This window comes from Podarcis pityusensis (assembly GCF_964106645.2).
Source record: "Podarcis pityusensis genome assembly, chromosome: 8".
Taxonomy (NCBI): Eukaryota; Metazoa; Chordata; class Lepidosauria; order Squamata; family Lacertidae; genus Podarcis; species Podarcis pityusensis.
In genome coordinates this window covers 43,882,172-43,899,952 of record NC_138033.1, presented here as the reverse complement: position 1 = coordinate 43,899,952, position 17,781 = coordinate 43,882,172, and the positions used below count along the sequence as shown (strand labels likewise).

The 17,781-nt window shown below is 41.3% G+C and overlaps 1 protein-coding gene and 1 long non-coding RNA gene across 6 annotated transcripts in view; one reads left to right on the top strand and one right to left on the bottom strand.

Moving 5' to 3' along the window:
- Positions 1–17,781, top strand: part of CDH8 (cadherin 8) — a 236,779-nt gene that overhangs the window by 21,468 nt on the left and 197,530 nt on the right. The gene's annotated exons all lie outside the window — the stretch shown is intronic.
- On the bottom strand, positions 11,009–13,392 carry LOC308482991. Its single transcript, XR_013989538.1, has 3 exons — positions 13,240–13,392; positions 11,424–11,529; positions 11,009–11,168 (listed from the first exon to the last, which is right to left on the bottom strand). It is a non-coding gene; the product is annotated as an uncharacterized lncRNA (long non-coding RNA).

The window sequence follows — 17,781 nt, the reverse complement described above, 5'->3', positions numbered from 1 at the left end:
ATAGTCTATCTTGATTTCAGAAAGGCTTTTGACAAAGTCCCCCATGATATTCTTGCAAAGAATCCGGTAAAATGTGGGTTGAATGAGGTAACTGTTAGGTGGATTTGTAGCTGGTTGACTGACCAAACCCAAAGAGTTCTCAATAATGGTTCCTCGTCATCCTGAAAAAAAGTGACAAGTGGGGTGCTGCAGGGTTCTGTCCTGGGCCTGTTGTTGTTCAATATCTTTATAAGTAGATGAAGGAATTGAGGGGATGCTCATCAAATCTGCAGATGACACCAAACTGGGAGGGGTAGCTAATGCTGCAGAAGACAGAATCAGAATTCAAAATGACCTTAACTGATTGGAGAACTGGGAACAAGCTAACAAAATAAATTTCAATAGGGACAAATGTAAGGTTCTGCACTTAGGCAGGAAGAACCAGATGCACAAATATAGAATGGGGGACACCTGGCTTACTAGCAGTACATGTGAAAAGGATGTAGGGGTCTTGGTGGACCACAAGCTCAGCATGAGTCACCAGTGTGATGCAGCAGCAAAAAAAAGCTCATATTATTCTAGGCTTCATCAACAGAAGTATAGTGTCCAGATCATAGTACTAATAGTACCACTCTATTCTGCCTTAGTCAGACCACACTTGGGATACTGTGTCCAATTCTGGGCACCACAATTTAACAAGGATGTTGACAAGCTGGAACGTGTGCAGAGGAGGGCAAACCAAGATGATCAAGGGTTTGGAAACTAAGCCTTATTAGGAGTGCTTGAAGGAGTTGGGTATGTTTAGCCTGGAAAAGAGGAGATATGATAGACATCTTCAAATATCTTAAGGGGTGTCACATAGAGGAGGGAACATGCCTGTTTTCTTTTGCTCTGGAGGGTAGAACTCAAACCAATGGCTTCAAGTTGCAAGAAAGGAAATTCTGACTAAACATTTGGAAAAAATTTTCTGACAGTAAGAGCTGTTTGGCAGTGGATCAGACTCCCACGAGAGGTGGGGGACTCTCTTTCCTTGGAGGTTTTTAAGCAGAGGTTGGGTGGCCATCTGTCATGGATGCTTTAGCTGAGATTCCTGCATTGCAGGGGATTGGACTAGATGACCCTTGGGATCCATTCCAACTCTAAGATTCTATGATTCTAAGTCATTTCCACCACATCTAAACTGGGTCATATTGCAGAGATAAAGAAAAAAGGGACCAGCAACGTGCCATTGCGTTGTCTGATATAATTAGTGGCAGGGCTGCACTAGCAAATAAAACACACATTCACACATTTGGTAATTTAGGGATAGAGTGAGAAACATTTTGTGAAAAGTCATTTTTACCTGGGAGACTATCCATCCCTTTGCTGTCATAGTTCTTTTTTTCTGATGCTGTTTGGGTATCATTATTTTAATTCCATTTACTACTTCTTTCCTGTATTTGCAACATAGTTGATCTCAGCTAACGGGAGGTGGGGCAGCTCACAAGCTATGTAGCTAGTCATATTAATCTATGTGATGACAGACCAGCTGAAATTAGGGACAAACAGGACCTTGTTGGGTCATATGGGTGGTTCCAAACAATTGGGGAAGCCATAGTGAGTGTGGCAACATCCCTGTTTTGAGGCAAGCAGTGATCTCCTCCAAAGCCAGATCCTATGCCAAGCCCAGACTATAGTGGAATCTAAAAGTAAAGGCACCCCTGACCGTTAGGTCCAGTCACGAACGACTCTGGGGTTGCGCACTCATCTCTCTCTATAGGCCGAGGGAGCTGGCGTTTGTCCGCAGACAGCTTCTGGGTCAAAAAACAGTGTGCAAATACTTTTTTTTAAAAAAAAATGCATTGAATTTGATATAGTTGCCATGTAGTGTCACAATAGTATATTGCACTTTACAGCACATTCAAAATGTTTTATTTGCAGCTTTATACTTGAATCCTCTGTCATAAGACAGCAAAACTCTGATGTTGCTTCATCAACAGTTAGCCTTAGGAGCTTTTCACACTTACCATTTATGGTGGCATAGTTGCTGGGATTTTTTCCTGATTTTTTTGACATGCTGCCACATCATGATGTCATTATTCAGCTACTATTCTATAGTAATAAGCTCAAAGCTACAAAAACCCCCAGCATTTATAAAAGATCTCAGTATTGGATCCTCAATATTGCCATTTCTGTGACATGGATACAAGCATAATCCTGGTTTCTATGTGGAGTGGTTTGGGGTTGGTGGGCATGGTTTGGGAGATGTCTGTTTTGGGCCCCTTCCTTCTGATAGATATGCACTGTCAGTTTATGAGATCAGTTCAGAGGAGAGATATGGCACGTAGAAACAATGGTACAGAGTCAAGGTACTGTCCATCACAGCAATCATTTGCTGCGGTCGAAATTTCATCACAATGACCAGGTTCACCTCAGCTCAGATAAGACATATACTGCAGGTTTTCTACTTAACCCCTACAGTCCCACAAGATTAGAATTTCAGAATAATTGGCAATAAATACAAAAAGTGATGCAAGGGCTATCCCCATGTGTATGTGGATAATTCTGAAATTTACTGGCTGGAGGAACATATGAGTATTTAAGGGTTGTGACTACGGCCACAGGACTTTTCTCAATTTGGGCACATTAAACTATTAGTGTAGAAAACTAACTCACTTTCTAATAACAGTGATATATGACTGAAGGTGCACTCAGTCAGCTACAAATTCACTCACAAAAAGTCAAATCAAACAGCAACTATACAACTATGAATGGTTGTGCAGAAAGGCCCTTAGACTGAGCCTTATATAGAAGCAGCAGCTCTATTTGAATTGTAAGCTGTTCCTTTACTGAAATGTGCCTCTTCAGTTAAAGGGGCCCAACCTGCAGTCTGAAAGAGCAAGAGCGACTCTGGTTGTACTTGAACTTCTGTGATGCTGAGTTCAGGAGGGCCTACTCCTAAACAAACAATTAAAGCCTAAGTATGCTTGCCTTGGTGCTGTGCTATGACTTTTGTGGAATAATTGTTGTCTACAGTCAGCAATGCAAGTATACTTAAAAAACAACAACCAAGCACTGAGGGCAAGCTGCTTTGCAGAAATATAATATGCAGTGTTTGCCATTCCTAAAAACTGAAACTGCTCTGAAAGATAATAAGGCTCTGTCATGGCCGTAAGATCACTAATGCCTATCTGCCAGCTCTAAATGTAGTAATTAAAAGAACAACATGTTACTAAATACTTCTGATTCTAGTTTGTTGCCATAACCCCTTGATACCATACACATTTTGTTTAGCAGAATATTTGGCTGTACTGTTTGTGACATATGCATACATACTTGAGTGCAAACTGTATTGAATTTAATGGCACTTACTTCTGAGTAAGCATGCATATATTTATCCTGTAAAATATTAGGCCACTAAAAACAGCAACTGATGAATTTGGCAAGTCATCCCAGAAGACAAAATAAATCAGTATGGCCCCTATCGTAGTCATGGGTTCCTAATATTATGGGCAGTGGCAGAGGAACCCTCTCGGGCACCTGGGGTGGGACGCTGAGGGGCGGGGCGAACAGCCCAGTGATGCACGCGCTACGTCTGTACGGACTGCGCATGTGCAGTGTCCCATATGGAGTACACATGCGCGGCAACCGTACGCACTCCGTATGGGATGCCACTCTCACGCTGCGGCCATACAGGCTGCTGTGTGAGCGGTATCCTGTACGGAGTGTGCACGTGTGGCAGCCTGTACAGTCACCGTATGAGAGGCAGCCCGTATGGACGGTGCGCGAGAGCAGCAGCCCATATGGACGCTGCATGAGCGGCGCCCATACTGACTGTGCGCACCCTTGGCTGCTCTACAGCTGGGGGGAGGCAGGAGCCATCTTGTCTCCCCCGAGTGGCACCCAGGGTGACCTGCCCCCTCCACCCCCACTTCGTGCACCCCTGATTATGGGTGCACAAATTATTTAAATTGGAACTTTCAAATGGAACTCTAATGCAAGGTACAATTTTCCAAACAGAACAAAACCACACAAATGTCAAGAAAGTATTATAATAGTGGCAGCATGCAATAGCAGGTGTGTATTTATAGAATGACCTCACTGTGGCTGCCATACAAAATAACATCATAGGCATCCTGTAGTACTTTGTGGTCTAATGTCATAAGCAAAGAGCAAAATGAAACTGCACCTATCTGACTTTCCTTAGCTCATTATATTATTTTAAATGCTTTTATTTTTGTTAATTGCAAGACTCCTCCCGTACATCTTTATTTTCTGTGTTCACCAAGAGAATTAGAAGTGTTAGCCGCTATCCTGACAGGATTTTGAGGACCTCTGGTAAGTTCACTTGCTTTCAAGCCAACTCTTTTGAAAGGCTTTATCGAGATGTACTTTCCCCCTCCCCAGAGTTTTATCAATGCACAATGGTGCATCTGTAATAGGTGGAAATTAAAGGGAAGAATCCAAAGCTGTGTCAGATATGCTCTTTGCCCAATACAATATTTAGGGGAAGAAGCAGAACAATTGAAGTATTATAATGCAGCATTTCCTCTTGGAAACAAGAAGGCGTAATTTGTAAAACCATAATCTGTGAGGAAAGTGATATGAGGGCAGTTTCAGAAGAACTGCTGCACAAGGCTTCTGAGAGACAAATGACCCTTCCTCCTCCTCCTCTTTCTTGTCCTTGTCCACCTCCTCCTCGTCCTCGTCCTCCTCCTCCTCTTCTTCTTCTTCTTCCACTTGTAGCCCATTTTCATTCCCAGGGCTTCTGGGTATCACACACATGCTGACTGTACTACAAAATAGCCAAGGTGGTGCTCTCAAGGTGCTATTGGACTATAACTCCCACAATCCCCGATCACTGGCCAATTCAGCTGAGGTTGACAAGAGCTGTAACCCAACAACATCTGAAATGCACTATGTTGACCATCTGTGTTCTAGTGTCTGAGAGAGCGGAAAGAAGAGAGTAGATATATAATTTTCCAGGTGATCTTAATTATGAATCCATGCTTTCTGGTCCTATTCTGGGGGGTAATCAGAATTTGAAGGAAAATCATGGGACTGTATCAGATCCTATTTGTGTATTTTATTTAAAATATTTATATGCAGCACTTCGGCAGAGCTTCCGTGTTACCCAAAAACACAAGATAAAATGGATACATCTGTTGTTTTTATCCCTCCCTCACCCCCTGAATTTACTAATGCATTTGAATAATGGCAGAAATTAAAATGAGACTGAATGCTTTAACAATGACATAATGCAGAGTAGCTTGTGATTTAATGTGGTGGTGAATGAAAGCTTGCTGATTTATCCCCAATCCTCATCTTATCCTGATCTAGGATTACCCCTGTTCATGCTGCCTACTTATCATTTGTATATATTAATTAATTTACATAAATGCACATACCATGTTGCCGATTGACGAGCATGGAGGCTGAGTTCATTTAAAGATATAGCTGCAACACATGCATCAAGGAAAGTAAAATGAAGAATAAGTAAATGACATCCAGCCTGCCTAGTTTTGAAGATTCCCCCTTATGCACATGCATCAGGAATTTGTGGGAAGAGCCCACTCTCATTAAATCATCTTAATGATTTAATGAAACATTCAACCAGCATCCTGTCAAATTTATAATGGGGGAGGATTTCCCCTCAATTTGTTTACGGGAGCTGGTAAAAAAAAATCTGCTTTCTATCAGTGGCATGCAAGTGTTTTAGCAACATGCTCTGCAGGTCTTAAAAAAAAACCCCACTTTCTGCTACACAATATTCCCAAATGGATTTAAACGAGGAAAAAGCGTATCTCCATCAAGCACTTAAACTGACAAAGAAAGCAGATTTTGAGTTACGGCAGCCAGCCACTCATGTCTTGACTTCATCCTGTTACTGCAGGGCTATCAGAAGGATGTGTGATCTTATGCACCATCTGTGTGCCGGTTTCTTTGGTACAACTAGAGGCGAGAGGAATGGAGAGAGAAAATTCAGCGAGCTTTTATTCACTACCATGTTAAATCACGAGAAACTATGCATGATGGCCTCATTAAAGCAGTCTGTCTCCCCTTTAATTTCCCCCATTATTCAAATGCATTAGTAAATACAAAAAGGGAAGAAAGAGGGAACATAAAACCAAACAGACATGCCCATTTTCCTGGAAGTATTTTGAAAAGCACTTGTTTCCCAGTGTTACTGCATCTTTTTTAAAAAAATAAAAAATGCTGGGACGTCTTTTTAGTTTTAGCACTCTGCAGAACAGATGGAAGAAAATAAAACTTCCTTCAGAGGAACGGGGTGCTGGATCTGTTCCCAAACGGATAATTTCATTGTACTTATTGTCTGTGGTTTTATAAAATTTGCTAGGGGTTTGTGTGTGTGTGTGTGTGTGTGAGAGAGAGAGAGAGAGAGAGAGAGAGAGAGAGAGAGAAAGAAAGAAAGAAAGAAAGAAAGAAAGAAAGAAAGAGAGGAAACTATATGAGAAGAATGTGTGAAATTTCTTGAGGGGGAAAAAGTGAGGTTTTACTGAGTGCAGGTTCTTCTCTAAGTGTTTTTCATAATATATTGTTATTTTTATTATTTACACTGGCATATTCAGCAAAATAGAACTACAAAATACCCATGCACAAAGAAACAGAAGAAAAAAAGTAAGATACTTAATTTTAACTGCAAATAAATCTATAGCTATATAAAATGCATATATCTGAATTGATTTGGATCGTGTGAGATTGTAATATCTTATAACTTGTAAAACCACCTTTTGCTTGAGGAAGTAACAAATTATCCCTGTGGAATTCAATAAATGTATTCCAATATGCTTTTAAAAAGCACATTTTTTATTCTTAGAAAGTATGCCAGTTTTGCAATTAAAGCCAAGTCCCCATTCCCCTCCGCCTTTCTCCATGCTGCTACTATTGGTATTTTTTAATCCCCACTTCTTAGAATATAATAATCTTGTAACTATTATCATCCAGGAAGTTAATTTCTTATGCTCTTGTCTTGCAACCTTGTCCATATAATTTATGAGAGAGAAAACATTGAGTCTAAAGGAATTTTATCGCCATATATGATAATAACCCTGCTGCCGCTCCCAGCTATCCATAGGCTTGCTTTCAGGTGCTATTTGTTTGCTTCATACATTTATATCACTGTTTTGTTCCATCTATGGAAACTGTAGGTGGCAGATGCAGGATTGTCCCATCCAGGTGATGGCCAAAGTCAGGTCAGCTATGTTTCAGCAAGGTCTCAAACCATATCCTGGGGTTATCAAGACTTCTGCTTCTCTGTGAATTTGGGCTAGTGATTTCCATGTCCCTACTTTATTATGGGTAGGGCTTTGTTATGGTGTGATCCCACCACATTTCTGAGGACATTTATCAGAAGAGGAGTTGGGGTGAGATTTCATTACTTCTTCATCTCATAGTGATTTTTCTTAGCCTTGATATTTGGACCACTTCTGTGTGATGAGCATTGTGGGCACTGTTCTACAGTGATTCCAATAGCATTTATGGGGTCAGGTTCAGAGAACAATATTGGGAGAGTGTCTCTCAGCCCCTTGGCACTTGTGTTATGTTGTGACACAGGTTGCTATATTATCCTAAATGCTATTTAATATCTGTATGAAGTGGTTGGGAGTTTTAGGGATGAGTCTCACCAGTATGCTGATGTCACCTATCTCTATTTCTGAGTCACGTGAGACTGTGTGAGTTCTGGACCTTTGCCTGGATGCAGTGGTGGGCTGGATGAGGACCAATAAAACTGGAAATGTAGAAGCACTGCATATGAACAGTTCCTGTTTCTGTGAGATAGGTAAGATGTTATTGGACTCCAGATACAATCATCCCTATCCATTTCCCATGCTGGGTGGGTGGTTGGAAGTTGTAGTCCAACAACGTCCGGAGGGCCATGCGTTCCTCATATCTTCACCAAACTGTTGTCCTTCTTTCTCAAGACCTGATGTGTACGGGGTCTACCCAAATGCAGCCTGCCAGCTGTACGTAACCTATCAGAGTGTCAATAACTTCCCTCTCTTGCTCCACATTTGTCTAGACAGCACTAGAGAGATTGTCAGGTGCCCAGTAGCTTACACACTACATGGATGGCAAGGCTGCTTGCAGATGGTTGAAAGCAAATGATTTATAAACTAAACATTCATTAAAAAGCGGCTTCTAACCTGTAATCCTATTTTTTTAAATCATTTTTGACTTGTGCTATAGGTATACATTAAAAAACAACAGCTATTGGTCTTTGCAAACTGGAGAATTGAATATGAGGATATAAACACACACAGCTTCATATTTACACATAAAATAAAGGTGAAGACAACACACACTAAACCCATCTTGCATTCAATTTCTACTGTCTATTTTAAACCCTCTGTCAGCTATCTGAAAAGCATTGCCTCCTAAGAAGAGTATAATGCACTTAATTGGCTGCTGAGGGCATTCAGCTGCACCTTGCAGGAGGCATTTAACATCTCACAATCCTTTATCCCTATAAACAAATTATGTCAAACATGGAACCCATTGGAATTGACACCAGATGCAGCTTTCAAACACCATTTCCTTAAACAAAACACAAAAGAAGAATGTGGGGTTTTGTTTTTGTTTTTAGGTATGTATGCCTCAAAGCAGGCATTTGTAAATAATGAAGGGACAGAAACTATTTCATTGTGGCTACACATACTTCTTATATAACTGTGCAGCTATTCTATTATTTATGTCATAGCTTTGTTATCACACACATAGAAAATCACACACTAGATTAGTCTACCGGGGAAAATATGATAATTTAACAAAGAATGGCTTCTTAGCATGGTCAATCAGCATGTCATGTAAGCCCTATTTAGTTGTTCAGTGTCCATGGGTACTCAACATGAGAAGAAGCATGTGGGAACACGCAAAGCTAGCCGCACTTCTTCAATGAAAAGGTGCATACTAGGCGCAAGCCCCAGCCAATGTGTTATTGGTTCATTCTGAAAGGGACAACATTCTTTGTGTCTGCATAGAAAAAAGAACTCTAATTGGCTAGGATTACCCTGATTGCCCAGGGTGTGTATATTTAAATGGCTCCCTTTATACAGAGCTGATCATACATGGCCTGGGAGATAATGGGTGGCGTTCGACTAAGTTTTACTCAGAGTAGACACATTGGAATTAAGGAACATGTCTAAGTTAGGCCCATTAAGTGGTTCTACTCTGAGCAAAACTTGAATGCCATTCATTGCCACCAGTGATGGTCCAGTGTGTTTCCATGGAACCCTTCACAGTTTAAGTAATAAATGCACGAATGGTGCTAGAGTTACCTCCTAGAAATCATTTCTATGGAATGTTCATATTTCAGGAGCTTTATGCAGTTCCTGTGGAACCTCATCCTTCTTCTGCCTTTTTCATAGCTGCCAGAAGACATAAAACAGACCTTAGCAATGTTATGCAGCATACCCCACCCCTTTCCCCTACACACTGCACATTCGTTTACACAAGCAAGCAGCCCAGAGCCTTGCAGACACACTTGCACTCTTACTTCTTTGATTTGTAGTGGGAAAAACATGGTTGAATTTCTGAGGAGTGTGCAAGGATGAGAGCCAAACACACAAATGGCTAGCCACATGGAAGTGCATCCATAATCCAGCTATCAGTTCACATGTTAGAACTGAATCTTCCTCCTTCTCTTTCTGGTGCATAAAACTATTCATGTGGTCAGTCACCAACACATCTTATTTTAAGGTGCAGATTTCAAGATACTGCTTATCACCTCCCTCAGAATATGTCAGACAGTATGGAAATAATATTTGAATAGTGCATTTTCTCTTCAGTTCTCTTGGCAGCTGATTAAAGATTATTTATACACACACTACTTTTTAACTGCTAAGCTGTACAGGCAATTTCAGAGTATAGAGTTCTTGGGGCTGTGCCACTTCTGACCGCAAGTGAGTGCCACTTCTGCCCTCCCTACTGCTGGCATGCAGCCTGCAACAGATTACCCTCAATGATAGGCAGCCCTCAACAGAATAAAAAGGTCCCTGACCCTTGCACCAGTCATTACTAAAGTTACAAATACTAAGCCTGCAGACCCATTTACTCTTAGGACAGATGTAGCCTATGTGGTACCCTCCAGATGGTGGTCTACAGCTCTCATTATCCATAGCCATTAGTCATTTTGACTCTGGCTGATGGGCGTTGTTGTCCAACAACATTGGGAAGACATGTTGGCTACCCCCTGCCTTCAGGTGCAAGTCTTATTGAAGTCAGAAATATTTCTATAAGGCCTGTGGTAAAGAGAATTCTAGGTTTAAAGCAGCCTTTGTAAAAAAAATGCATCCTTCTTTGGAAGAACCATTGCCACTTATTTTTATATCCCACAATTCAGTTTGCTTTCCATCACATACGGCAATAGCTACATAAGAGGAAAAGCTAAGATTATCTTCCAAAGTGTTTTTTCCCCTCCCCTTCAGCTTTAAGAAAGTCTATGATGACAGCAGCAATGGGCTTCCCAATGACTGGCAACCTAATTCAGCTGCGGAATGATCTGTCTTGTGACACTTTCTATTGCTTTTCCCTGCGGACTTGATGAGTTAGAGAGAACTCCCCCCCCCCTTGAAGTAGAACTGGTATATGTTTGTAGTCTCCTCTGCATGCATTTACAACTCTGTGGCAGATGTGTGAAGCAGTCGGCAGTGCATCAAATGTCACTGTTCTTTCCATTGGAGACAACAACAGAATGCACAAAAGCTCCGACGAAATAGAGCAGAGATGTTAGGTGACTCCACACAGCAATAAAATGTGTAGGCATGTTACTGCAGTTCTCATTTGCTAGCATTATGGAGCCCATGGTAAATATATAACACGCATAATTGGTGATGTGTTAAATGGCATTGGACCCACTTTAATAGGCAGTCACTTTCTGGGTTGTTTTTTTCTTTTTAAAAAAAAACCTAGAATATTTAGTTTATGCTTTGCATTTACAATTTATGGTTTGGGACAAGCGACGAAAGTTGCAAACATAAATACATGGGGGTTTGAAAGTGACAAAAGCCTGTTTCATTTTTCATTCATTGAATCAATACTGAATAATTCAGTAGTAAACCCGAGACTCAAAGGAACTATACTGACAAACAGTCAGGCTGAAACGCTTTCAGTCGTATGCTTCTCTGAGGCCAATTGTTTCTTAGGATGCCTCTCTGAGCCCTGATAATCCTGCAGTAAACTTCTGGATACACCTTGATAAAAAGGAAACAGAAGAAATTCTAAAAAATAGGATCGCTGAGTAAAGCTGAAGTGTCAGCATTGCAAAAGAATCCTGGAAGCCAAGGTTAGAGCTTCCACAGGTAATCTACACCTGTGACAGGTGGCAATGCTCCAACTCTTCTGTCCCTTTAAGACTGTTACGGGCAATTTCTGACCCACTGTCCTAATTAAGTCCAGCAGGGGTCCTCAAATGGCCCATAAAGTTGCTTCCTCCAAATCATACCTACCTGTTTCACACCTGATACGATGGATGTCAGTTGTTGGGCAGGCAATGGCACATCTCCATTCCAAACGCGGGGTTTGAAGGCACCCCAACAACCTGATCAGCAGCACCTGCAAAGCATCACAACTTTCCCCACATGATTTGATTTCAAATCATACAGGCAGAAGAAGTACGAGTTTGCAGTTGCTGCTTATCAAAGTTCTGTGTCTTTTACTCGCATTGATTCCAAACTGCATGTGTAAATGAAAACAAACAAAACAAACAAAAAACCCTCCACCTGACCTGTCAAAATGACCTGTGAGGTTTTGTGTGACATAAGGATATATCTTCAGAAGTGCTCTGCTCCACCACAGAGAAGTGTGGAAGACGTATCCCAACTACTCCCTTCATACATACACAGTATTTTCCCCCTTTGCTAATCCCATCTGGCAGGAACAGAAAAAACAAATCTATTCAGGTCTAAATCCTAAAAGACAGGAGGACCTGTTGCCCTCCAGATGTTTTTGGGCTCAAGCTCCCATCAGCCCCTGCCAGCATGGCCAATGGTTGAGTGAAGATGGGAGCTGTAGTCAAACAACATCTGGAGGGCAACAGGTTCCCGACTCATAAACCTACTGTCACAGACTTAAGGAAGGTGCTACCACCCTGCATGTATGCAGGAGATAGTAATTCCTAGGACCCTTTTTGATTCAATTCTTCATTTCCCCCCATCTCTAAATTATAGCTGCTCTAGAACATACCACAAAAAGGAGTTATCTGTGGATACCTCTGTCTTCATTTTTCATAGGGAAGATTCCTCCCCAGAAAGAACCTGTGTCATTGGTGTAAAGAGCAGTGCTATGCTTTCATACAGAAATTCCTGTAGATAATTGTAGGTGCACAGACAGGTTGGAAAATACTGTTCATTTTCATTTAAGGCAGCCTCCAGTTTCTCACATGCCCTTTATCTTGAATCTTTTAATAAAAGCCTTGAATTAGAACTGTGGATCTGTCTTGCCTGGTGGCCTAATCATTTGCCCAGGCTTTTAAAGAGAGATAAGAGGAAGGTATAAATTTAGTCTCTTGCCTAGACAGATGAGAGGTCTTTCTAACGGTACTTACCTATCCGCAGATTATTTCCTACAGCTCTTAAGCACCTCCTGCCTTGGGAGCAATAGAGGCTGGTCCATTGTGGCAAATGGGGTGGTGCCCTCCCAATCTCAATCTGCCCTTAAGCAGCCCTGCCTGCCTGCATTAAATTTCTCCTCCTTAGTTTCAGTTTTGCCTTATTAGAACGTATCAGGAAGAAGGATAGGGACAAAACTAGAGTTAGTTGACTCGTCCTATCATTGGCCTCCCTAGCTTCTGTCCAGCTAGCCACATTGGGAACCAGTCAGCCCTGTTTGTCAGTAATGACAGCCAGTGTTGGACTAGGACCTTGGAGGCCAGGGTTCAAATCCCTGCCAAGCCACAAAACTCACTGGGTGACCTCCACTTAACCTACCTCACATGTTTGTTGTGAGGATAAAATGGGGAGGAAGACAACCATTAATACCATCTTGAGCTCCTTGGAGGAAAGGTGGGATTTAAATTCCATAAATAAATACAATTAATGACTAATCAGTTAGGTAGAGGTAGCTTTCTAATTAACCTAAGTTTGGTGTGCCTCTTTATCTGTTTAGGGTGGGACTCCAACTCCCATCACCCCCAGCTAGCACGACCAATAGCCTAGGATGATGGGAGTCATAGTCCAACAATATCTGGAAGGTGCCATGTTGGTTTTTCCTAGTTTTCCTCATAAGAGAGGTGGGAGTGAGTGCCACTGTGTTACAACACCTCACCTTTATTGCATGGAAGAAGCAGAACACAGCCACTGCATGATGGTTTCTCAACAATGTATCACAATGGTGTGGTGTCCACCACAGATTTCATCTGATGGTAATATCTCATCAGTTCAGTCCACTCCTAGCAGTATGGACACACACTCCCTTCATGGCCACATCTCATGTAAAAGTCCCAGATTGTTGATGTAACAATGGAGACTGAATTAAGGTATGAAACTTACTATAATAAGATAGAGGCCACTGACCTGCATGGCTTGATTAGAGCAATTCACCAAGGACAAGGAAATGGCTATCAATGGCTATTAGTCATAGTTGTTACAAGGGATCTTCACGTTTACAGGCAGTGTGCAACTGAGTAACAGCTGCTAACAGGGGTGGGGGCAGAGGACTATTTCCTTCAGACTTGTCTTGTTTCCTAGAAGCGTATGGTTCACCGCTATGGGAAACAGGGTGCTATAAAAGACAGACCTTCACCTTCATCCGGTACGGCCCTTCTGTGGTGGGCATTGCCCATTGGGGCAGCAAAGATGAAGACAGGGAGCCCAACAGTAGAGGGAGCCACAGCCAATAACAGGCAGAGCCAACAAATTTGAATGAGCCCTGCTGAGTTCTCCAAGGGATTAAAAAGGAGGGTGACAGTCACTGCCAACCCTGGGACTGGAAGTCTGGGACTACTGGCTGAGGGGAGAATGAGGTAGGTGGGGCAGTGTCCCAGTCACCCAAATGGACTAGTCTTCACTGCAGCCCTTCATTTGTAATTTGTAATATCTATATGGTTTCATTTTTTTAAAAATGATATTTATTAAAGTTTCAAAAAATACATGAAAATACAGAATACATAAAAAAAAGTATAAAGTTTTTAAGATATAACAAAACAGTAAAAAATAAAGAAAAACATACAAAATAAAACAGTTAAAAACACATTAATTTTCCATAGCCTATCTTCCTTACACTTATTTCCCCGGACCTCCTCATACCTCCCTTCTTTGTATTCCAGTTCAGTTTGTTAGTTCAGCAAATCCTTACCATTAAACTTTTACCCAATTGTTAACCTTTTTTTTTTCATATCTCTTAAAGCATTACAGCTAAAAACCTATTAGTTTCTATCCAACATCCTTCTAAAATTCCTTAATTTTGCAATATTTCTGTAAATAGTCTTTAACAGACTGGAAGTCTGGGACTACTGGCTGAGGGGAGAATGAGGTAGGTGGGGCAGTGTCCCAGTCACCCAAATGGACTAGTCTTCACTGCAGCCCTTCATTTGTAATTTGTAATATCTATATGGTTTCATGTATATTAGCCTTCCAACCCACGTACACTGGAAAATGCATTGTAAAATGTGTTGATCTGGATTGTTGTTTTGTGTTTTTTAACACAAAGATGCACTGCATCCACTCAAAAAGTAATGTGTGAAGCAGCCTCTACAATAAGAATGCTTGCTTTCTCCAGAATATTCAAAATATATCTGCTGGCATTTATGTTGATATCTACTTGTTAAAATGGAAGCTGCTAGCTGAGTCTGGGGTGTCAAGTATGTTAAAATCTGGTCCTTGCAAAGGCCAGAATTTCCTTCCAGTCTGTTTTGTGTGGATCAGTCTTATGCTGATTATTTCTCTGTTAAAGCCAGCAGAAATTACCGTATATTTGGTAATATGACACAATCGTGTTTCCTTTCGTATTTGCACTATCTTTGTTCTTTACTATTTATAGCCTAAAATATGTATCATAAAGCACTCCATAGTTGAACTGCTGCCAAGATCAACATTGCTATTGGAACATATACTTCTGCATTCCCTGCACTATCATTAACTAGCAGAAATGCTCATTATTGTGATGGGGGAACTGGGTGATGGGGTGGACAAGTATATATATCTAAAGTCCTCTTGGGATACCTTTCTATGAAGCTACCTTATATTAAATCTGGCCATTGGTCCATTTAGCTCAACATTGTCTACACTGACTAGTGGTCCCTTACCAGCATTTCAGACAGGGGTCTCTCCCCCAACACTACTGGAGATTGAACCTGGGAGCTTCTTCATACAAAGCAGACACTCCACCACTGAACTTGCCCAACAACAAGAAACCGGAAAAACATATAGTTCTCTATGTAGACATTTCAGGATCATCCCATTATGTAAACTCCTACCTGCAGTTTAAAGCTGTAAAGCCCAGTCTCAGGTTTACTGCCTTAGTAAAAACTTCCTTTATACATGAGGAAGGGCAACTTTTGCCCCCAACAAAAATTAGTACACAAACCTAAGTCTGCCAATGGGAATAAATTGCAACCGTCCATTGTATGTTGGAGAAAATGAAGGTCTGTCTTCTAGGGAATCATCATGAGGATAAAGGAAATTAACAAGTCCCCTGTGTCCATCAAACCTTATTTTCCTGAAGAATTTGGATGTTCTGACTCTCCCAGCCATCTTTCCTCTGACACACATTCTACTTTGTCTCAGAGAACTGAATGGGGGAAACTTAGAATAATGTCCACTATGTCTGCATGTTCCAACCCATCATCTTAAGAAAACTTCACTCTGGGTTCCATTTCCAAGGCTCGCACTAGTCCCTTCTCAACATTTGAAAGCTCTCAGAATTAAGAACCATGGACAGCTCCTTCGGAACACCTCTGGCCTCAATTTTTATTGCATTTCCCATTCCAGCCACGCAGAACTTTACACAGGAGTCTTGGTTGTTGGCTAATCCCAATAAAAATGCTAAATAGCTATCACAGCACCGTAGGGAGTTGCCAGTCTCTTTCATGGAAGCTAAAACTACAATCTATCTTTTATATGTCACTAACTTTTAACTGATGGATTGCATTTTCTTTGCTGCGTATGAGACACAGTGGCCACAATATGCTCCATAGGCATCACTGTCTGTGCCTGTCCTGGAATTCCACTTTAGTACTATGGTGGTGTTTTAGTACAGTACCTGTGGGATCTGCAACAAAATGTTGCAGGGCTGAGAGCTCTTGTTCAGTGTTCTAGTCAGACGGTTGTGTCCAACATTCCATTCCCCTCTTTTCTATTATTATTATTTTCTGCTCTCTAACAGTAAATCCATGCCATACATTTAGAACACACTGCTCACTCTCCAAATAATCCTGGGAACTGTAGTTTGTTAAGGATGTTGGGAACTGTAGCTCTTTGAAGGGTAAACTACAATTCCCAGGAATATTTGCAGGGGACATGTATGTTAAAGTGCTATAAATGTGTTTTACATTTATGGTGTGAGTGTGAATTGAGGCAGAATGCAAGAGCTACTGAGCATACTTAGTCCTCACTCGACTCTTTTGGGGTTTCCACCTCCCTTAGGACACTCTCCTTATACACACACACACACACAGAGAGAGAGAGAGAGAGAGAGAGAGAGAGAGAGAGAGAGAGACTCAGTGGTGGTGGTTTTCTTGACATCTGCAAACCACCAAGTTCTTTCATTTTGGCTTCATGAAGGTCCACACTGAGAAAATTAGTTCGCCATTAGCATGTAGGATAAGAACCAACAGCTGTGTTTGCTGTGGAGTGGGGAAGGAAAGGCAAATATCTAAATTCAGAGTCTGAAACAAACACTCACAGAGACACTAGGGAGCTGCCACATGCTCACTGCACATCCCACAGCGTTTGGAGACACATGGCCTTCTCTCCTTCATGTTTTATGATATTTGTTGCTGCAAAGACCAATGTGCACAAAGAATACATGCCTGTCGCGGAAAGCGTGAATTGGCTCTCCGCCTTCTGAGATTCTAAGAATAGCTTTTGGAGACAGGACCCATTTGCATTTCCAACAAATATTTTCAATCTGATTTCTTTTTAAAGTGGTTCTTTAAGGATATATTCCCTCCCTCCTCATCTGAGTTAAGAACTGTGTGGCTTAAAAAAAAACACACTTCAGAATATGAAGCCTAGAAGGAAAGTCTTCATATATTGCAACTGTTTTCAATAAGGGCACATTAGAAGATAAACCGGGGGGGGGGGGGTTTGGGTGGTCAGATATGACTTGATAGTATCTCTTTAAAATGCAGACAATGTAAAGTTCATCCCTCAAGGCAGTAGCTGGAGGAGGAGGAAATAGCTGGGCATGAATTTCAGACCTTTACTCTCATTATTTATTGCTTTGTCTTACAGCCAAATTGCTCTGGCCTGGATAGCTTAAAAAGTTCCTTGATTGTCTCCTATCATAATGCCCCACATCTCTTACCTCTTTCATGAAATTAGTGATTGATGCACAGCTGGCTAGCACTATGATCTGATCATTTCTGCATTTTTAAGACACAAGTTTCTTTGACTATAAGCAGCACTGCAGTGTTTAACAACTGCAGCCAAAGGCTGTCTTTGAGGAGTATGCTACAGATTCAAATGGATCCTAAACCTGGAACCAAATTGGGGTGATTCAGTGGGTCTATATGAAGTGAAGTGGGATCAGTGCAAATTGCCCCATACTGAAGTGAGAACCCCACCCCTTCAAAGTACTTCAGGGTGCTTCAGAAAAAATAAAAAATACTGCAAACACCTCTGCTAAAAGTGAAATTAATGTCTGTAG